General features: G+C 39.2%; 1 protein-coding gene and 1 pseudogene across 3 annotated transcripts in view; both read left to right on the top strand.

Moving 5' to 3' along the window:
• GREB1L (GREB1 like retinoic acid receptor coactivator) overlaps nt 1-22093 on the top strand; it is a 315577-nt gene that overhangs the window by 42704 nt on the left and 250780 nt on the right. The gene's annotated exons all lie outside the window — the stretch shown is intronic.
• LOC119467125 lies at nt 5003-5121 on the top strand (annotated as a pseudogene).

Here is a 22093-nt window from a genome sequence, read left to right as displayed (position 1 = left end):
TGAAACGGGGTTTCACTATGTTGGCCAGGGTGGTCTCAAACCCCTAACCTAGTGATCCACGCCCCTCAGCCTCCCAAAGTGCTGGGATTACAGGTGTGAGCCACTGTGCCTGGCCTAATGTGCTTCATTTTCTTTGTTGATACTGTCCTCTTTTAGTTTCCCACTTTTGTTTTTCCTCAGATGCTTTGCATGCTCTTACTCATTTTCCTGCCTTTTAAATAGAATTTCATCCTTAGACTCCTTTTCTTGCCTTCTTCCTAGGCAATCCCATGACCTCTGTACTAATGATCTGTAAATCTCCACTCCCAACTTAGGCCTTTGCGTAGACTCCTCCGTCAAGCGCCTACTAGGAAATCCCATGCCTTTGTGTCCTAATGTGATCTCAAACTAAACATAATCAAAACTCAACTCCTTGTCACCCCTGCCATGCCATGCACACCATGCCATGCTGCACCCTGTGATACTGCATGAGCCACCAGACTGTAATGCTCTGTGACTTTTTTGTCTGCCCAATTCTATTTTGACCTTCTTGAGGACAGGAATCTCACTTTTCATTTCTGTATCTTCAGTGTCCAGTACGTTGAGTTTGCTCAATCAATGTGTGAGAGAATGGAAGTAAGGAAGAAGAGTAAATGCAAGAAAGTGCCAAAAATGTTCTCATTACTGTAGGACCTATTGATAAAACACAACAGAAACCCATGAGGCCTGTTGAAATGGGTATAGCCATGACAAATGACTTTTTATTTAGTGTTGAAGCCATTTATTTAGGCTCATAGATTGTAGGATATTAAAGTTAGAACAGCATCCTCCTCAAAACATGAAGTTTAGTAGTATACATTGAGAATTTTACATTTAACATTTAGCACACTTTTGCTTAGCACCTGAATTTTTGATACTTGGTAGTACTGAGAGCACTCAGTGTAAAGTGTTCTGGGTGTAAAATGTTCTGGTATCAATACCTGAGGTCAGAATACTAATCCTTGAGCAATTTATAACACCAACAAAAAATATGCAACAGAGAAAACACCAGTCCTGGTAGATATGTAGAAAAATTACAGTTTTCAGAGTCCAGGTTTGAATTAATAAAGTAGCAATCAGAAACCATAAGGAAAAGATATGTATGCCAAACTAAGTGCAGAAACCAATTGATTATCTATTTTTAAAATTCAGATTGTCTTAATGTCAATAGTGTTTCATTTAAAAAAACAAGACTTCTGGAAATTTTAAACTAATTAACATTAGAATAGCCTAATAGTTACATTAGAATAGCAATAATTCCTATACAACTGAACACATGTCCTATAAAGTAGTGTTATTTACGGCTAACTCCATGTTTCTTTAATTTTCCTGACAAATATTGTCAAAATAAGCATTCAGTGGGGTGAAAAAAAATCATTAAGACATTATCAAATCAAATACTTATATTAAAATCATTCTGTGGCTGGGCGCGGTGACGGACGCCTGTAATCCCAGCACTTTGGGAGGCCAAGGCGGGCAGAACACAAGGTCAGGAGATCGAGACCTTCCTGGCCAACATGGTGAAACCCTGTCTCTACTAAAAATACAGAAATTAGCTGGGCATGGTGGCATGTGCCTGAAATCCCAGCTACTCAGGAGGCCGAGGCACGAGAATCGCCTGAACCCAGGAGGTAGAGGTTGCAGGAGCTGAGATCACATCACTGCACTCCAGCCTGGTGACAGGGCAAGACTCCATCTCAAAAAAAAAAAAAAAATTATAAAAATGCAGTTTGTCTCATCATTTCAAATCCCTTCCTTGTTTAAAGAAAAGATTATATTTTAGAAAATTTGAGAAACAGAAAAAGGGCATCTGTAATCCCACCGACTTCATATAGCTTTTTGCAGAAATGTTTATTTTCATAATTGTAATTATATATGTAATTTTGTATTCTTCTTTTAAAGTTAATATTTCTCTCATGAATATTTTTCTATGATGTTACTGAATAGTTATGATTATAATTTCTTATAGCAGCCTAATTCCATCTAATTATATGCCTAAATGTCTTTATCATTTACTGGATACTTTAAATGAGATCCAATTTTTTACTCTGTACTTATGGATCCTTTCCCAGCATACTTTGTACTTTTTCCTTAGGGTAGATTTCTGAAAGTAAAATAGTTCAGTTGAAAGTTATATTTTTAGATATATAATATCTTAATAGTTTTCCAAAAGATTCTTACAATTTTTAATTCCCCCAGAATGTAAAAGTACCAATCTCTGCTGGGCGCAGTGGATCACCTGAGGTCAGGAATTCAAGACCAGCCTGGCCATCATGGTGAAACCCCATCTTTAATAAAATAAAATAAAATAAAGTACCAATCTCACTGCAAATTTAGCAGGTTTAAAATTTTTTTTCTTCAAGAAGTGGGCTCTTGCTGTGTTCACTTTAAGAGGTGGGGTCTTGCTGTTTTGCCCAGGCTGGAGTGCAGTGGTTATTCACAGGCAAGATCATCACACCCCATACAAACTCCTGGTCTCGAGCAATCCTCCCACCTGAGCCTTGAGAGTAGCTGGGACTACAGGTGCATGCCACCTGTGGCTGGCCTGATTTAGCAGGTTTTTAAAAAACAGTACTTTATTGGTGTTTTTTGTTTTGTTTTTAGTTTGTAGACTCTATTTTAGAGCAGTGTTATGTTTACAGAAAAATGTAGCCGGAAGTACAGAGGCTCCCATGTATATCCTTTTGAACCCCTCTTCCAGATTACTGTAGTACTTTTGTTACAATTGATGAATGAATATTTACACATTATTAACTAAAGTTCATTGTTTATATTAGGGTTCACTCTTTATGTTGTACATTGTATAGGTTTCGACAAATATATAGTTTCATCTATTAATATTATCATATGCTGAATAGTTTGATTGCGTTCTACCATTGCGCTATAAATCCTTTGTGATCCGCCAATTCATTCCTCTCTCCCTGTAAGTCCTGGACAACCACAGGTCTTCTTACTGCCACTCTAGGCTTGCTTGTTCCAGAATGTCATATTGTTGGAATCATATAGTAGGTAGGCTTTTCATTCAGCAATGTGCATTTAAGGTTCTACCATGTCTTTTTGTGGCTTAATACTTTCTTTTATTTACTGATAACATTCCATGGTGTGGATGTACCACAGTTTACCTATTCATCTATTGAAGGACATCTTGGTTGCCTCTAGTTTGGGCAATTACAAATAAAGCTGCCAAAAACACTTGTGTGCAGGTTTGTTTGTATAGATACAAGGTTTTAACTTGTGGGTAAAGTATATGTATTTATATCTACTTGTTATTGCTTAATACATGTAGTATCTTCTCTTCCATCTCGAGTATATTAATGAAATAAGTGTTTAAACACTTTTTTTTCTCCCTTCAGAGTCTATTTTCTCCAGGTTACTTTTTGTTTGCTTATTTTGGTCTCTATTTTCTATGTCTGAGATGTTTCTCAGTTGTCTAATAATTCTGGTTACCTGCTTTTATTTAAGAGCAGTGCCCTATAAAGCTTATAAGAAGCTGTAATGCCATGGTGTCTCACCACCATGGGCCATTTCACTAAAAATGCTTACTGTCAGTATGTTATGCATTTCCCCTTGGACTGGTTAGATTCTACAAAGAAAAGCCTAGCTTCCTGTCATGATGGTGTAGGACTAGTTACTATCTTTCTGGGAGCTGAGTTGGAAAAGAGGTCTGGAGGTGGATGGACTCAGCTTTAAGTATACACAATGTTAACCTAATCCCCCTTTTTGCATAATGGCACCTCCACCCTCAACTCTGCCTGTTCAGCTTTCTGTAGAATAGGGGAGGTATAGTTGCCTGCTTGGAAGTGAAGAAGGTATCTGGGCATTGAATTGATTTTTTGAAAGAGAATTTCAGTTAATTCTGTTTCTAACCTCACCTTTGTCTCCATACCCGGAACCTAACCTGGTGTGGTTCCAGGTATGGAGACAAAGTTGAGGAGATGGTGTGGTTCATTGTGTAAAACTAGTTGTTTAAGCTTCCCTCATTGCTGAGTTGAGATTCAATTTCTCATTTCTCCAAGGTCAATTGTTGCCTGTTCACCTGCTTTCAAGTTTATAAATGTTGCTGTTGTTTCATTTACTTCTGTCCACTTTTTTCCTTCTGAAAACCTCTTTACGATACTTTTAGTTGGCTTTTGGTAGTAAGAGAAAATACATGAATTTGTACAATCTGTCATATGTATGTGGAATACGCATGTATCTTTTTATTAAAGGGAAAGTTTTAAAAACTGTAGGTAATAGAAACTAATTGGCTAAAAACTTCAGAAAAATATTTTTCAAAAATTTAATTTATTAGTATTTTCTATAAACAGATCCTTGCATAAAATTTTGGTACATGTCCATTCTGACTTTTCTGTATGAATACATAATGTAATTTATTTTCATTTTTGTGCATCTCAAAAATACAATTTTGTGTATATAGAGAGAAAGCCGGTGAGAATTGGTTACATACAGGCATGAGGAATATTTTTGAGGTGATGTCTTTAAACTGGATTGTGGTAATGGTTGTATAACTACAAATTTGTGGAAAACTTTTGAAATATATACGTATGATGGGTCTGTTTTATGGTATGTAAGTTAAATAAAGTCATTTTAGAAATTTTCCACCAGCTAGCCAAAGAAAACTCAAATCATTATATTGTACCATATACATTATAAATATTTATTCACTTTTAAATTTATTGTGTGGCCAGGTACAGCAGCTCATGCCTGTAATCTCAGCACATTGAGAGGCCAAGGCAGGAGGATCACCTGGGCCCAGGAGTTTGAGACCAGCCTGAGTGACTTAGTGACACCCTACTTTTACAAAAAATTAAAAGAAAAAAAAGCCACAGTGGTGGCATGTGCCTGTAGTCCCAGCTGTTCAGGAGGCTGAGTCAGGAGGATCTCTTGAGCCCAGGAGTTCAAGGATGCAGTGAGCTATGATTGAGCCACTGCACTCCAGCCTGGGCAACAGAGCAAGACCGCATCTGTTAAAAAAAAAATTTATGTATACGTCCATACCATCCTGAACGCGCCCGATCTCATCTCATCTCAGAAGCTAAGCAGGGTTGGGCCTGGTTACTACTTGGATGGGAGACCACCTGGGAATACTGGGTGCTGTAGACTTTATTAAAAAAAAAATTAAAAATTAAAAAAATAAATAATTATAAAAAATTACTATTACTACCGTTCATGTTGACAAATTAAATTTGGGTCTATAGAAATGATGTTTAGTTAACACTGTTTTTCTCCCCAACTCTTTTCCCCTCATTTTACAAAATATATGAAACTACTTTCATAATACATTTTTGCTTACCTCTTTTCATTCTTGTTTATATGCCTACATATTGATGCATAGTTATAATTATTGTATAAAATTTAACATTGTGATTATAAAACAGTATCCTAATCATTTTTCCATATGCTACATAGTAATTATTGACAGTTATTGGGTTGTTGCAAAAGTAATTGTGGTCTTTGCCATTACTTTTAATGGCGACCTAATACATAGTACTTCATAAGGTACATGTATTATATATTATTACCTGTTTTTCTTTTCTTTTCTTTCTTTTTTTTTTTGAGACGAAGCCTTACTCTGTCACCCAGGTTGGAGTGCAGTGGCGCCATCTTGGCTCATTGCAACCTCCACCTCACAGGTTCAAACGATTCTTCTGCCTCAGCCTCCCAAGTAGCTGGAACTACAGGCATGTGCCACCACACCCAGCTAATTTTTGTATTTTTAATAGAGACGGGGTTTCACCTTAATGGCCAAGCTGGTCTCAAACTCCTGACCTCGTGATCGTCCGCCTTGGCTGGGATTACAGGCATCCCACCTCGCCTGGCCACTTTTTTGTTTTTTTGTTTTTTTTGTTTTTTTGAGGCAGAGTCTTGCTCTGCCAGAGTAGAGTGCAGTGGCGGGATCTCGGCTCACTGCAGCCTCCACCTCCTGGGCTCAAGCGATTCTCCTGCCTCAGCCTCCCGAGTAGCTGGGACTACAGACATGCACCACCACACCCAGCTAATTTTTGTATTTTTAGTAGAGATGGGGCTTCACCATGTTGGCCAGTATGGACTTGATCTCTTGACCTTGTGAACCACCTGCCTCGGTCTTTCAAAGGGCTGGGATGTCAGGCGTAAGCCACCACGCCCAGCCTAATTACCTATTTTTCTATGAACATTTTTGCTGTTTCAAAATTTCTACTGCCAAAAGTGATGTAATGCATAATGTTATGCATTTAGTCTTTTCCTCTTTTTTGGATCTTTTACTTAGAATAAATTCCTAGAAAGTCTCCATTGCTCTTAAAGCTAAACATGAATAACTTCAGAGCAAAACAAACTGGCTTTGACATAATTCCATTTTAATGTACCTCAGAAATTCCATGCATAGGGAACCTATCAGTTATTTGTTGCTAATATCTGTTAAGTGGTTCTACATTATGGCTTCTGATATTTTGCTGAACATAGTTTTTATCAGATACAGTGATTCAGAGGAGTGAAGAAAGGCAGGAATTTTGTAGAAAAAAAAATCCTAAATATTATTTTTCTGAAAGGCAGCAGCAACATCACAGTGCTTTTGCTTTATTTAAAATTCCCAAATGGAGAGGTGACGAACCCACTTTAGGTTGGGAAGCCTGAGGTTTCTAATGCCTGTTTATCCTAAATAATTGTCTGTGTTGGGGTATCTCATCATTGATTTGCAGCTATGCTTTACTGGATACAAGCTGAGAGGCTTTCTTTTAAACCAAAAACAAAGTTTGAAAACTTTTCATTTAACATTAATAAATCACCACGTGGCCAAGTAGGGAAGTGACTGGGCGTTCTGGAGAAGGCTCTGGGAGTTCTCAGTGCTTAGAAAACACCTCACCATTTAACATGTGCGGCGTACTCAAGTCACTGGAGTCAAGGAGTCTGAGAATTTTGCTCTTTTAGGTTGGGTGCGGTGGCTCACACCTGTAATCCCAGCACTTTGGGAGGCCGAGGTGGGTGGATCAACTGAAGTCAGGAGTTCAAGACCAGCCTGGCCAATATGGTGAAACCCTGTCTCTACTAAAAATACAAAAATTAACTGGGCATGGTGGCGGACGACTGTAACCCCAGCTACTCAGGAGGCTAAGACAGGAGAATCACTTGAACCCAGCAGGCGCAGGTTGCAGTGAGCTGAGATTGTGCCATTGCACTCCAGCCTGGGCAATAAGAGCGAAACTCCGTCTCAAAAAAAAAAAAAACCCTTAATTTTTAAAGGTTTTAAAACTTGTAAAGCAGATTTTCTCCTTTGGAAATGTCCCTCCTTCTTACCCGTTTTCAGTACCTGGGCAGCCAAGAAGCCCAATGTCAAGGGCAGAAAATGCTTTGTCCCTGCCACGCTCTTTGTGTGTGTGGTACCTGTCAGCCTGTCCAAACCCCTACCCTACTTCATCCCCCAGTTGATTCAAGGGTCTGTTTAAATATAAAAAAAGCTCTGTGGAGCTATAATTTACATAAAATGCACCCATTTAAAATTTACAATCCAGTGGTTTTTAATATATTTACAGAGTTTATATATATTTTTAATATATTTGTATATATATATATACTTATATATATACAAATATATATAAATTTTATTTTATATTTAATATATATTTATATATTATATATATATTTATATTTGCACAACCATGATCACAATTAATTTTAGAATGTTTTTATCACCTTCCAAAAGAAACCTATACCCATTAGCAGTTACCTTCATTACTCTGCAAATCCCCCAGTCCTAGAGAATCACTGATATATCTCTCTATATAGATATGCCTATTCTAGAAATTGCATACAAATGGACTTATATAATTTGAGGGCTTTTGTGACTGAATTTTTTTTACTGAACATTAGCTTTCAGGGTTTATCCATGTACTAATACTTCATTTCTTTTTATTGCCAAATGCTATTTCATTGCATGATTATACCAAACTTTGTCTATTCATTCATCAGTTGAATGAATAGACATTTGGGCTGTTTGCACTTTTTTGGGCTAAAATAAATAGTGCTTGCTGCTCCGGTGAACACTGTGTACAAATTTTTATATGGCTGTATGTCTTCATTTCTCTTGGGCACATACCTAGTCCTGGATTTGCTGGGTCATATGGTAACTCTATGTTTAACAGTTTAAGGAAACTGCCAAACTGTTTTTCAAAGTGGCTGCACCAGTTTATGTTCCCATTTGCAAGGTATGAGGGTTGTTCTCTCACCATATCCTCACCAACACTAGCTAATGTGTTTTTTTTTTTTTATTTTAGCCATCCCAGTGGGTATGAAGTAGTATTCCATTGTGGGTTTGATTTGCATTTTTCTAATGGCCAATAATATTGAGCACATTTTCATGTGCTTATTGGCCATTTGTATGTCTTTTTTGGAGAAATATCTGTTTAAATCCTTTGTCCAGTTTTTGATCATATTTGCCTTTTTATTGTTGAGTTATAAGAATTCTTTATATATTCTAGATACAAGGCTTTTATATAGATGGCTATGAATGTTTTCTCTCATTCTGTGGCTTGTGTATTCATTTTCTCTTTTTTCTTCATTTTTTTGTGACTTTTTTATTTTTTAAATATTCTGTTCATTTTCTTGATGGTATCCTTGAAGCACAAAAGTTTTTAATTTTGATGATGTTCAGTTTATCTTTTTGTTTTGTCACGTATTTTGGGGTTTGTGTCTAAGAAACCACTGCCTAATCCAAGGTCATGGAGATTTACACCTACGTTTTTTTCCTAAAAGTTTTATAGTTTCAGCTTACATTTAGGTCTAGGATTCATTTTGAGTTAAATTTTATGTAGAATGTAAGGTAGGGATCTAATTTCATTCTTTTACGTGTGGAGATCTAGTTGTTTTATTGCCATTGTTGAAAAAACTACCCTTTCCCAGTTGAATATCTTGGCATCCTCATCAAAAATCAATTGGCGACTGGGTTCAGTGGCTCATGCCAGCATTTTAGGAGGCTGAGGTGGAGGATTGCTTGAGCTTAGGAGTTCGAGACTGGCCCTGGCACCTTATCGCTACAAAAAATAATAAAAAATATTAGCCAGATATGGTGGCATGTACCTGTAGTCTTAGCTACTCAGGAGGCTGAAGCAGGAAGATCACTGGAGCCTGGGAGATCAAGGCTGCAGTTGCTATAGTCACTGCAATGTAGCCAGAGTAACAGAGCAAGACCCTGTAAAAAAAAAAAAAAAAAAAAAAAAAAAAAAAAAAAAAAAAAAAAAAAAAAAAAAAAAAAAAAAAAAAAAAAAAAAAAAAAAAAAAAAAAGGAAAGGAAAAAAATTGCTTGACCATAAAGATAAGTCATTTTTTTCTTGACACTCACTTGCATTCTGTTGATATCTATATGTCTCTTTTTAATGCCAGCAACACACATTTTTTTGATTACTGTAGTGTTGGATTAAGTTTTGAAATTGGATGTATGAGTTCTCCAACTTTGTTCTTTTCTTTTGTTTCCTTTTCTTTTTTTGAGACAGAGTTTCGCTCTTGTTGCCCAGGCTGGAGTGCAATGGCGGGATCTTGGCTCACTGGAACCTCTACCTCCCAGGTTCAAGCTATTCTCCTGCCTCAGCCTCCCAAGTACCTGGGATTACAGGCGTGCACTACCATGCCCAGCTAATTTTTATTTTCGGTAGAGATGGGGTTTCTCCATGTTAGTCAGGCTGGTCTCGAACTCCTGACCTCAGGTGATCTGCCCACCTTGGCCTCCCAAAGTGCTGGGATTACAGGTGTGAGCCACCGCGGCTGGCTTTTTATTTTTTATTTTATTTTATTTTTAGAGGGAGCCTCACTCTGTCGCCCAAGCTGGAGTGCAGTGGCACAATCTTGGCTCATTGCAACCTCTGCCTCCCAGGTTCAAGCAATTCTTCTGCCTCAGCCTCCTAAATAGCTGGAATTACAGGCACATGACACTACACTCAGCTAATTTTTTTGTATTTTTAGTAGAGACAGAGTTTCACCATATTGGCCAAGCTGGTCTCGAACTCCTGACCTTGTGATCCACCTGCCTTGGCCTCCCAAAGTGCTGGGATTACAGGTGTGAGCCACTGCACCCTGCCTGTTCTTCTTTTTGAAAATTGTTTTGGTTGTTTTTGGTCTCTTGCATTTCTATATGAATTTTAGGATGAGCATGTCAATTTCTGCTAAAAAACCAGTTTGGATTTGGATAGGAATTGTACTGACTTTGTAGATCTGAAAGGCCTGTTTTGTGCAGTTGTTCTGGGTGCCAAAATGGTATCTTGTGACTTTGCCTTTCTTGGTCTTTTCCCTGAAGACAGAACTATCCTTGGCCTTACTACTTAAAGAAAATGAGGAAATCTGTTCATCTAAATGTGAGCAATTGTGTTTTTTTTCTGCTTCAGTGTCCTTTATTTGTAAAATGGGTAATAAGTATGACCTATGTCATAAAGATGCTGTGAAGATTAAATGACAGAACCAGGCATGGTGGCTCATGCCTGTAATCCCAGCACTTTGGGAGGCCCAGGCCGGTGGATCACTTAAGGCCAGAAGTTTGAGACCAGCCTGGCCAACATGGCGAAACCCTGACTCTACTAAAAATACATAAAAATTAGCCAGGCGTGGTGGTGCATGCCTATAATCCCAGGTACTTGGGAGGCTGAGACATGAGAATTACTTGAACCCAGGAGGTGGAGGTTGCAGTGAGCCAAGATGGCACAACTGCACTTCAGCCTGGACAACAGAGTGAGATTATGTTATCCATAAGTAGTAACAACAGTTATATTCCCAGAGATCTTTGTATGTAGACAGACTTTCCAAATTCTTCCTGCATTGGTCTCATTTTCGACTACTCTCCCAGATATGACCTGGATGCCAAGAAAACCTGCATTTATTGCATTCTTAAAAACTCATATGCTTACAACTATGTCGACAGATGTTTGTATAATAAAACATAGAAAAATAACAGGAATATTGAGCTGTGTGGCAAAAAGGATATTTTTCACTAAGAAAACCATAATTGAAAAAGTATAATTTCTTGTTTTTTCTTTTTATATTTTTTTATTTTGAGACAGAGTCTTACTCTGTTTCCAGGCTGGAGTGCAGTGACGTGATCTTGGCTCACTGCAGCCTCCACCTCCCAGGTTTAAGCGATTCTTTTGCCTTAGCCTCCCAAGTAGCTGGGACTGCAGGTACGTGTCACCACGCCCAGCTAATTTTTGTATTTATAGTAGAGACAGCGTTTCATCATGTTGGCCAAGATGGTCTCAATTTCTTGACCTCATGATCCGCTGGGATTATGGGTGTGAGCCACCACACCTGGCTAAAAAGTATAATTTCTAAGCTCCAAGGGAATGAGGGTGATTGCTGTTGGGGATAGGTTTTGTTTTGTTTTGTTTTGAGACGGAGTCTCTGTCACCCAGGCTGGAGTGCAGTGGCACTATCTTGGCTCACTGCAACCTCCGACTCCCTGGTTCAAGCAATTCTTCTGCCTCAGTCTCCCAAGTAGCTGGGACTAGAGGCACGTACTACCACGCCCAGCTAATTTTTGTAGTTTTAGTAGAGACGGGGTTTCACCATGTTGGCCAGGATGGTCTCGATCTCCTGACCTCATGATTTGCCTGCCTGGGCCTCCCAAAGTGCTGGAATTACAGGAATGAGCCACCACTCCTGGCCTGTTGGGGATACATTTTATAAAATCCTTAAGAAATTCTGTTTCTCGGTGTTGGTAGTTTTTCTTGACTGGGATGCTCATAACTGGCAGTCAATGGGGAGCTAACAGACAAAAGAGAAACTGGGAGAGCCTGCCAAGATGAAATGTCACATAGAGGGGATTATGTGTGTAGTTGTTTTATTGTGATCCAAATGCCCACACGTTCTCTAGCCTTTAGGGAGAGTCTCCTCCCTTTAACACCCAACTAAGTCTGTGCCCCAGTCCAGGTACCTCCCTAAGTATCTGAGAATTCCTAGGTGATACTTAACTTAGCCACAGAAATATTTCTAGCTTGCCACTTTTCACTCTGTTCTGACTTATCACCTCTCATTCTCAAACATAGCTTTCGGCTTCTGCACCTCTGGTCAACCTAAAGATGTTGTTGTTAATAGTTTATCACTGAAGAACCTTGTAAATATTATAATGGTAATGTAATATTATATTATAAATACAAACTGGAAATTTCTTAGTAAACTGTTTTTCTAACTTTGGACTTTTTTTTTCTTACATTCACCTTTTCTTTGAAAGCAATTTTTTCTTTTACATTTACTTTTTGAGTTAATAACCACAAAATACAATACAATCCAGTGGTGAGGGAATTGATTTCCTTAGCAGTATATTAACAAATAATACAATAGTTTCTGGTATAATAGCCCCAGATTTGAGGTGGATATTTATGGGCAATAAACTAATAAGTTTGTGTGTGTGCATGTGTGTGTGCGTGTGTGTGTGTGTGTGCACGTGCGCGCGCGCACGCACGCGACTAATCTCATGCTCTTTATTCTCCATGTAATACTATCAGCTGCTGTTGTTTTATCCATTCTCTTTGTTTCCGTCAAATGCACTCTATTCCACAAAACCTATCCAGACCCTCCCAACTAGATTTCAGATTATCTTCTTTAACCTTCTATATAAGCAGAGGTTTATAAATCTCTCACAGTACCTACTAGATGCCACTTGCATAGTAGTTACTTGTATTCTTGTATTATTTTCCTACTAGGGTAACCCCAAGCACTGTCTGTTGTTAGAGACCTTCACTTCCTAGTACAATTATTTTTACAAAGTGAGTGTTTAAATATTTCGTTAAATTAACTTCTTGCTCAAGATGGAAGGAACTTGGCCAGCTACCCCCACTTCAGTAGGTGGCAATTTTTGTGCTCTTATCTAGCGTTAGCTCATCAAGAACCTCTAACAGAAGCTTACGGTACCTGACTCTGTAATGAGGGTACTGGTTCGTGTATGTAGAAGTTACTGTTAACATCCTCTGACAGACAAGGAGATGAAGTTGTTGAAGCTACACTACTGACACATCAGTACAGATCAACAAAGAACAAATCAACCAGAACCTCCTCATAATGTTCCTTACGGTTCATAAGGAGCACTTATTTAAATATTTTTGTCTGAAGTTAATTTCTATCTAAAGCATCTTATTAAAATAGTAAATAAAAACCTGAAAAGTGCTTGGAAGGGGCCCCAAATGGAGTAACACTATATTGAATTTAATGCCATGTAGTTATCTAGCAAAATTCCAGTGGGAAAAATTACAGCTAACACATGTATGTAAATAGGTAACTATACTTGCTTCTGGGGTAGAGTGGGTTCTCTACAGTTTAGTATTGTCTTCAGTGTTCAGATTACCTGAACTCACCCGTTTTAATAGATAGTATTTAATAGAGCAGGGCAGTATGTTGGAGGAGTGCTTCTCAAATGGTCTGTGATGAAGACCAGTTTATTTTCTTTTGAACTTGGAATAGGACAATAATTTTATAAAATGCAATAAACATAAATAACTAGAAAAATGAAAATTTAAAAGACATACAAGATACAACTCCCAAATTTTCTATATTAGTTTAAATAGACATAAAGTTAACTCTGTCAAATTGCGGTTCTGTTTTTGTCCAAGGACCACACTTTGAGTAGCAGTGGTTTAGAGGGTGAACTATCCTGATAAGCTTATGCTAGGGCTCGGATTACTTGTACATGAAGTTGATTAAGAGATCTCTTTGACTAAAATGAACACTCAGGGCTAACCGGAGATGATTGTGTCATTCAAGAGGTGAGGCCAAAAATTTAGCTAGCCTTCATTCTGTGAGGTGAAAAGATTCTAACGGGAAGGAGGAGGATATAATAAAATAGAAATGCCATCTCTAGAAATAATTTTCATGTGTAAGATTGATCGTAGGTAGGAAAATGAAACACAATAAGCCTTTCAAAAAATAAGTCCTGAGACTTCAGGCAAAAGACAAATTAATACCTGGTCAAGTCTGAGGCTGTGGAAGTAAAAATGGAGCAGCAGCAGAAGTATTCACTGAGCCTCTCTTACATACTAAATATGGTTCCCAACATTTTACATATGTAATCCCACTTAATCTTCATAACATCCCATGTGGTATTATTATTATTATTTGAGAAAGGGACTCATTTTGTCACCCAGGCTGGAGTGCAGTGACGTGAGCTCAGCTCACTACAACCTCTGCCTCCCAGGCTCAAGCCATCCTCCTGCCTCAGCCCCCCAAGTAGCTAGGACTACAAGCATGAACCACTGCGCCCAGCTAATTTTTGTATTTTGTTTTTGTAGAGACGGGGTTTTTCCGTGTTTCACAGGCTGGTCCCAAAATTACTAGGCTTAAGCAGTCTTCCCACTTGGGCCTCTCGAAGTGCCAAGATTACAGGCATGAGCAATTGCACCTGCCTGGTAGTAGGATTAACCTCAGTTTTCAGATGAGGAAGTAGGTTTCAAGAGGTTGAGTAATTTGCCCCAAGGTCTCATGACTTTCAGATGAGTGATGTATGCAACCCCAACCCAGATTAACTAGGTTCTGAAATGAGTGTCTAAATAAAGTGATTTTGGCAAACCTTGCTTAGCATTTGGATAGTGGACTTGAGAGTTACCGCTATCCTTTAATACCAAATAGCCCACTAACTGCTTTTTGAGTTTTAGAGATTTGACTTTGAATTGAAGAGATGGAACGGCTTTAGGAGTCAATGAATTCTGTGGATTATTGGCTTGGCTGGAGCAACATAACCCTGTAAAGTGGATTAATCCTCACGTCAATCTTAACTCTAGGCCTAGGATGGTTAACCTAAGGTAGGTGGATCTTAATTAACACTTTGTGCGTTTTGTTTTTTTTTGTTTTCTGAGACAGTGTCTCAGTCTGTCACCCAGGCTGGAGTGCAGTAGTATGCTCACAGCTCACTGCAGCTGCGACCTCCCAGGTTCAAGCAGTTCTCCTGCCTCAGCCTCTGGAGTAGCTGGAACTACAAGGCACATACCACCCCACCTGGCTTTTTTTTTTTTTTTCCGGAGATAGAGTGTCTCTGCCCTGTCACTCAGGTTGGGGTGCAGTGGCACAATCTTGGCTCACTGCTACCTCTGCCTTCTGGGTTCACGCAGTTCTCATGCCTCAGCCTCCTGAGTAGCAGGGATTATAGGTGCATGCCATTTTACTCAGCTAATTTTTGTATTTTTTGTAGAGATGGGATTTTGCCATGTTGGCCAGGCTGTCTCGAACTTTTGACCTCAGGTAATCTGCCTGCCTTGGCCTCCCAAAGTGCTGGGATTGCAGACATGAGCCTCTGTGCCTGGCCTGTGGTTTTGATTTTATTTTTAGAGACAGGGTCTCACTATGTTGCCTGGGCTGGTCTCGAACTCCTGGATGCAAGCAGCCCTCCCACCTCAGCCTCCTAAAGTGTTGGGATTACAGGCGTGAGCCACTGTACCTGGCCAGATCTTAACGCTCTGTAAGGGATCTTTGATAATTTACCTCTAGTCATGTAGTTTCTCTGGAACTATGCTTAGGTTTTTAAGGTCCTGTGTCTACCTTGTGTATGATGAAGTATTTCCTCTAGCTTGCTTTGAGTCCTGTTATTGCCATGCCTTTCAAAATGAGCCAACCCTCTAGTAGAGCAATTATATGGGAATTTTTTTTTTTGCCTTTTTTTTTTTATGAAAAACAAAAAAGAAATAGGATAGAGTATGTGATTAGTCAGTCATACATGCTATTTTTTCCCACACCAAGACTTACACCAAGAACTTATACTAATTGTTCTAAAGAACTGCATACTCCACCACACTATTGGCACTCTATAGATGTCAAATAATATTATTCCTTGGGGAGCAGGAGAGGTCTTTTGTTAAAATGAAGTGCAATGTTCATTGCCATTTGAGATTTATATTCCCTAATAAATGGCCCAAATTTTGAAGTTGTCTTTTATCATACATTCATAGTCAGCCCTGTGACACATTCATAGTCATTCCTGTCACCTGTATCTTCTTTTGAAAGAATTGAAGAATTGTCTATTTTTCATTTTTTGAGATGGAGTCTCACTCTGTCGCCAGGCTGGAGTGCAGTGGCATGATCTTGGCTTGCTGCAACCTCCGCCTCCTGGGTTCAAGCAATTCTCACGCCTCAGCCTCCTGAGTAGCTGGGACTACAGGTGTGTGCACCACTATGCCTAGCTAATTTTTGTATTTTTAGTAGAAACGGGGTTTCACCATGTTGGCTAGGATGGTCTCGATCTCCTGACCTTGTGATCCGCCTGCCTCGGCCTCCGATAGTGCTGGGATTACAGGTGTGAGCCACCGCACCAGGCCTAAAAATCATTTTTAACTTATTAAAAGTCAATATAATATTATTACTTTTTTCCTCTTTCTTTGTTTTAGTGGCGAGGGTGATGCATAAGACATTTTGGGTTGTGTTAGCTAAAAATAGCCCCAAAAGCTTTTTTTTTTCTCCCGGAAGAACAAGACGATTTTCCAGAAAAAAACAAAAAACAAAACAAAAAAAAAAACAGCTAAAATCGTTCTTTCACCTGGCGGAAATGGATGTGAGTCTCTCTGTGCAGGGAACTATACTGTCCCTCATTTCTGATGTGAACACATTTATGCCACTGCAGGGCTGCAGACAGATTACTACTTTTGAACCAAGGACGACTGTCTGGGCTGACCAGTCAGCACCAGTAATTAATGAATGGTGGTGAGCTCAGGTTCAAAAAATACCAAGAGAGCTATTTCTTTCAACAGTAAATAAAAATGAAAAGGCTCCCATTTTATATTAATTGGATATTATTGTTTTTCTAGTTTGTCCGTAAGCATACATACAGATTTTTGAGATAACTGTTTCCCTTTTATATAAGTCTAAGAATTTTGTGCAGGTTTAATTTTGAGATAAATTCTGGGGATATGTGGAAAGTTGTGCTGTTTACGAAAAGCAGGGAATTGAAACAGGTGGCACAGAACTTGCAATGCTACCATGCTTTCTTTCCCTTTCTTGATCACCCTCCCAGTGGCTGAGGACAAGAAAATGAAGACTGCATCATACCCTTCATTAGAGGCTGAGCTACCTGACCGTACATTCAGGGAACTCTGACTTACTGAAGGGAAACTACTAACAGCCACTTCTCTTTCCTTCTGTTTCTTAGAACTACAGTGGTAAAGATTTATCAGAGAGATCTTCAGTAAAGTATGCTTTTTAGGCCAAGTGTAGTAGCTCATGGCTGTAATCTCAATACTTTGGGAGGCTGAGGCAGGACGATTGCTTGAGCCCAGGAGTTTGAGACCATCCTGGGCAATGTAAGCGGGACCTCCTCTCTCCAAAAAAAATTTTTTTAATTAGCTGGGTGTGGTGGCATGCACCCAAAGTACTGACTACTTGGGAGTCTGAGTTGGGAAGATTACTTGAGCCCAGGAGTTTGAGGCTGCAGTCAGTGAGCTATAATCATGCCACCGTACTCCAGGCTGGGAGACACAGTGAGACCATCTCAAAAAAATAAAAAAATAAAAAAGGCTTTTTGGTCCTTTCATTAACATATATGTATCTATTTAAATAGAATGTAAATTTCCATTTTAACAATACTGGCTTAAATAACTGTTTTGTATATTTTGTGATTCCAGCTTACTTTGCACCCTTGATTTAGCATAGGAAGGGAAACAACCCATGTTTATTTGGATTATAAAAGTACAGTCACTGTGATAATCTGGATTGTTTTCTGCTTTATCTAGGCAATTAAATCAGAATTGTATATTTGTCCATGGGTGATATTTGATGGTGATATGCCATTACTATAACAACAGGCTGCATTCTTGGTTGGTACTAATTGCCTCCAGAATTAAGAGGACATGGAGGTTTTTTTGTTGACAAGACATAGTGTTTGTAGAAAATGCAAAAAGGGCTGTATCAGAGCTACTTTATTCAGAAACAGCAGCTCACTGACTGCAGTGACTGTAAAAGATGAGACTCCTGGAGTTTACCCGTGCTCTGTGATTGCTGACAAATGCTATGCTGTTACTTGGCTTCTGGGAGATGAGAAAGGTACAGTGGGCTTTGGCCTTGGAGTGCTTCTATGGAAAATATAACAGCATGAACACCAGCTTTTATACTGTACTTTTTCATTCAACTACCAAATGATTCACTTTAATTACCTTCTAGATGTAGCCAAAGCAAGAGAGTGAGGGGCTTCAATGCATGCTAATGGTAGTACCATATTCCTTTTAAGGAAGGATAAAATAAGTTTCTTAGCTTTTAATTTTTAGGCAGCCTTGCTGTATTTTGTATTAGGTGGATGAGTCATCTTTTTATATGTAAATCACTTTTATTTTGAAATCACCATACTCTAATATAAATTCCCTAAAAAAATACAGCTTATATAAATGTTTATATAATCCGTAACTACTGGGCAGAGGGCTCCATTTCACTTTTCCAAATCATGGTTTGGGTTTTTCTCCCCCAAAACAAAAATGTCCATTTAAGATAGACTATCTCGGTTGGACACAGTGGCTCATGCCTGTAATCCCAGCACTTTGGGAGGCTGAGGCGGTTGAATCACCTGAGGTCAGGAGTTTGAGACCAGCCTGGCCAACATGGTAAAACCCCATCTCTACTAAAAAACATACAAAAATTGGCTGGATGTGGTGGCAGGTGCCTGTAATCCTAGCTACTTGGGAAGCTGAGGCAGGAGAAATGCTTAAACCTGTGAGTCGGAGGTTGCAGTGAACCGAGATGGCACCACTGCACTCCAGCCTGGGCAAGCAACAGAGCAAGACTCCGTCTCAAAAAAAAAAAGAAAAGAAAGGAAATCTCAAGTTTATGGTGAACTTTACTGTAGAGTCAAGGCATGTAACACTTAGCAGACCTGTGAGCTGACACTGGTAGCTGTTGTTTATATAATGAGACTTCCCCTTTTGGAAATGCTTTATAATGAGCAACATTTGTCCTATAGGATGTGTGCCGAGCCAAGCAGTTTGTTCTCTAAACACAGTTCTATGTTTATTCAACTGATGTCATCAACTAAAAATGAATTTCTAGGCCAATATTCTATCATATTCTTCAGCCAGGTGATCACACATTACAATCTGGCCCTGTTTCACCTCCTCTCCCACTCCCCCCAGGCTGTACCCTAGCTGTACAGAGAGCCTGACCCCATTGTTCCTGAAACCCAAGCATTCTCACATCTCAGCAACTTTGTACACACCATTTCTTTGCTCACCTGGAGTGCTGTCCCTCCCTGACTCTACCCAAACCTGTTTGCCTGATGAAAGCCTGGCTCAGTTGAGCTCTAGGGTTACCTGTTTGGTGAAGCCTTCCCTGACTCACTATCTTCCCTTCACTCACTATCCACCCTTCATGTTGAAGACATGTGGGGCATTTCCATGTTGAGCGCATATGTCTGCTCTTCACCACTGCAGAATAAGTGCTTTTTCTCTTTTATATTCTCAATACCTAGTTCAGTACTTGGTTGGCTGAGTGAATAAAGAGGCAGCCTGTGTTATGTTTACTCTTTTTTATTCCTTTATACTGTTAAAAGAGGGAGGAGGTGAAGAGCCGGTGTTATTTGAAAATACTGTGAACACAATGGCTGTGTATTAAAATGCATTCTGAAATCATGAATGAGTGCCAACCTCACACAATATTGTGAAGAAGGTGATTCCCCAGGCTTCACTTATAAGGTTGAATTCATGTATTTCACTGGGGACTAAAACCTTAAAGAAAGAGAAATGGAGGCAGGGCGCGGTGGCTCATACCTGTAGTCCCAGCACTTTGGGAGGCTGAGGCAGGTGGATCACCTGAGGTCAGGAGTTTGAGACAAGCCTGGCCAACATGGTGAAACCCCATCTCTACTAACAATACAAAAAATTAGCTGAGTATGGTGGTAGGTACCTGTAATCCCAACTACTCGGGAGGCTGAGGCAGGAGAATCACTTGGACCCAGGAGGCGGAGATTGCAGTGAGCAGAAATTGTACCACTATACTCCAGCCTGGACAACAAGGGCAAAGCTCCATTGTGGAATTTCTAGGAGCCATGAAAACAACCACCCCCGCCCCGGCCATATGTGCAGGTATCCCTACATAATGACACCAAAAGGCCAAAAGATTTGTTGAGAATAACAAAAACCACACTGTAAAGAATTATTGGTCTACATAGTTTACTCTGAATATTTGTATAACTTAAACTGTAGAGTATACAGGATAGGCTTGGATGTTATTTTCAGTGGACAAGGAAACTATGTTTCTACATTGGTTTTGAGTATAGAACAAGATTTGAAGAGTTAAATTATCTGCTGGGGCAGTTTTATAGTAAAATTTCAAAAGATACAGAAATGATGAGTTCTGTAAAAAATGGAAACAACAGAATGAGGAGGAAACAAATTAGGGATGAAAACAAGGTTGAAGGATTTTCATGGGAAGCCTTGTTAGGTGCTGCTGGCATCAATAAGAAACTGTCCTAAGTAGCTTAATGAGCTGCTTTAAGAGGCTGTTCTTCCCTGATGCACTGTCTGATGCTGTCTTAGGACGGTAAAGCTGGCTTTGACGCTTGTACAAAAAAAACCGTACTCTAAGTCAAAGGCAGAAACTTAGTTTTTAAAAAATTGAGATATAATTCAAATGTCATAAAATTCACCCTTTTAAAGTGTACTGTTTGGTGTTATTTATATATTCACAAGATTGTGTAACCATTACCACTATCTAATTCCGGAACATTTTTATCACCCCCAAAAGAAACCCTGTACTCATTAGCAATAACTTCTCATTCCTGCCTCCCCGAATCTTTGGCAACCTCTAATGTTTTCCGTCTTTATGGGTTCACCTATTCTGGACATTTTGTTAGAATTATATAGTATGTTGTCTTTTGTGTCTGGCTTCTTTCACTTAGCCTGATGTTTTCAAGGTTCATCCATGTAGGAGCATGTATCAGTACTTCATCTCTTTTCAAGGCTGAATTGAGAAATGCAGCTCTTGATCAAAAATCAGATGAGCAAAAGACATTTTGCTACTTCCTGCTATGGGAAATTTTATGGAGTGAAATGAATGCCATCATAGACTAGGTTATGAAGTTTGAAGTTTGATCACACAGAAAGACCTCAGGAATGCTACTGTAGATGTAGTTAGGTTTATTCACTTGGAGAAGCAAGGGAGACAGCACAGCAGGGGAACTGTGGACATCTCAGAAGCATAAAGGTCTGTTTGTAAGGTTTGGATTTATGCTGAATGATTCTAAAGAAGGACTAGGAAGAGAGGATCAACATTGGATTGGGTGGCATCATGAAGCAGGGGCAGTTTAGTAATTGGATATCTTAACAGTCTCTGTTCAGGATGGGGAAGGAATGAAGAGGGGCTGGGGAAGTCATTGGCAAGAAAGGAGTAATCACAAAAGGAGCGATTTTGCAGCTCTGGTGTGGCCTTGGCAGAAACATTTTGTTGGCTCTGCCACTGGCCTTGTCTGTGCATGTAAGAGACTTTGCAGAACTGATTTGCACCCTCTCACACGAGAGGGATATACTCTAGTTCTAAGATTAAGGAGCCAGTAGACTTGACAAGGCTAGGCAAATAAAACACAGTCAAACTACTAAACTGAACTGACTGTTCACCCCTTGAAAGTGGTATCCACAAAATCAATGCAAAAATCACAAGCATTCCTATACACCAATAACAGACTTAAAGAGAGCCAAATCAAGAACGAACTGCCATTCACAATTGCTACAAAGAGAATAAAATACTTAGGAATACAACTAACAAAGAACATAAAGGACCTCTTCAAGGAGAACTACAAACCACTGCTCAACGAAATAAGACAGGATACAAACCGATAGAGAAACATTCCACATTCATGTTTAGGAAGAATCAATATCGTGAAAATGGCCATACTGCCCAAAGTAATTTATAGATTCAACACTATCCTCATCAAGCTACCAATGACCTTCTTCACAGAACTGGAAAAAACCACCTTAAACTTCATATGGAACCAAAAGAGAGCCCACATAGCCAAGTCAGTTCCAAGCAAAAAGAACAAAGCTGGAGGCATCACGCTACCAGACTTCAAACTATACTACAAGGCTACAGTAATCAAAACAGCATGGTACTGGTACCAAAACAGAGATATAGACCAATGGAACAGAACAGAGGTCTCGGAGGCAACACCACA

The sequence above is a fragment of the Cebus imitator genome, unplaced genomic scaffold (assembly GCF_001604975.1).
Source record: "Cebus imitator isolate Cc_AM_T3 unplaced genomic scaffold, Cebus_imitator-1.0 Scaffold12, whole genome shotgun sequence".
In the NCBI taxonomy this organism is placed as follows: domain Eukaryota; kingdom Metazoa; phylum Chordata; class Mammalia; order Primates; family Cebidae; genus Cebus; species Cebus imitator.
This window is presented reverse-complemented; position numbering and strand designations above follow the sequence as displayed.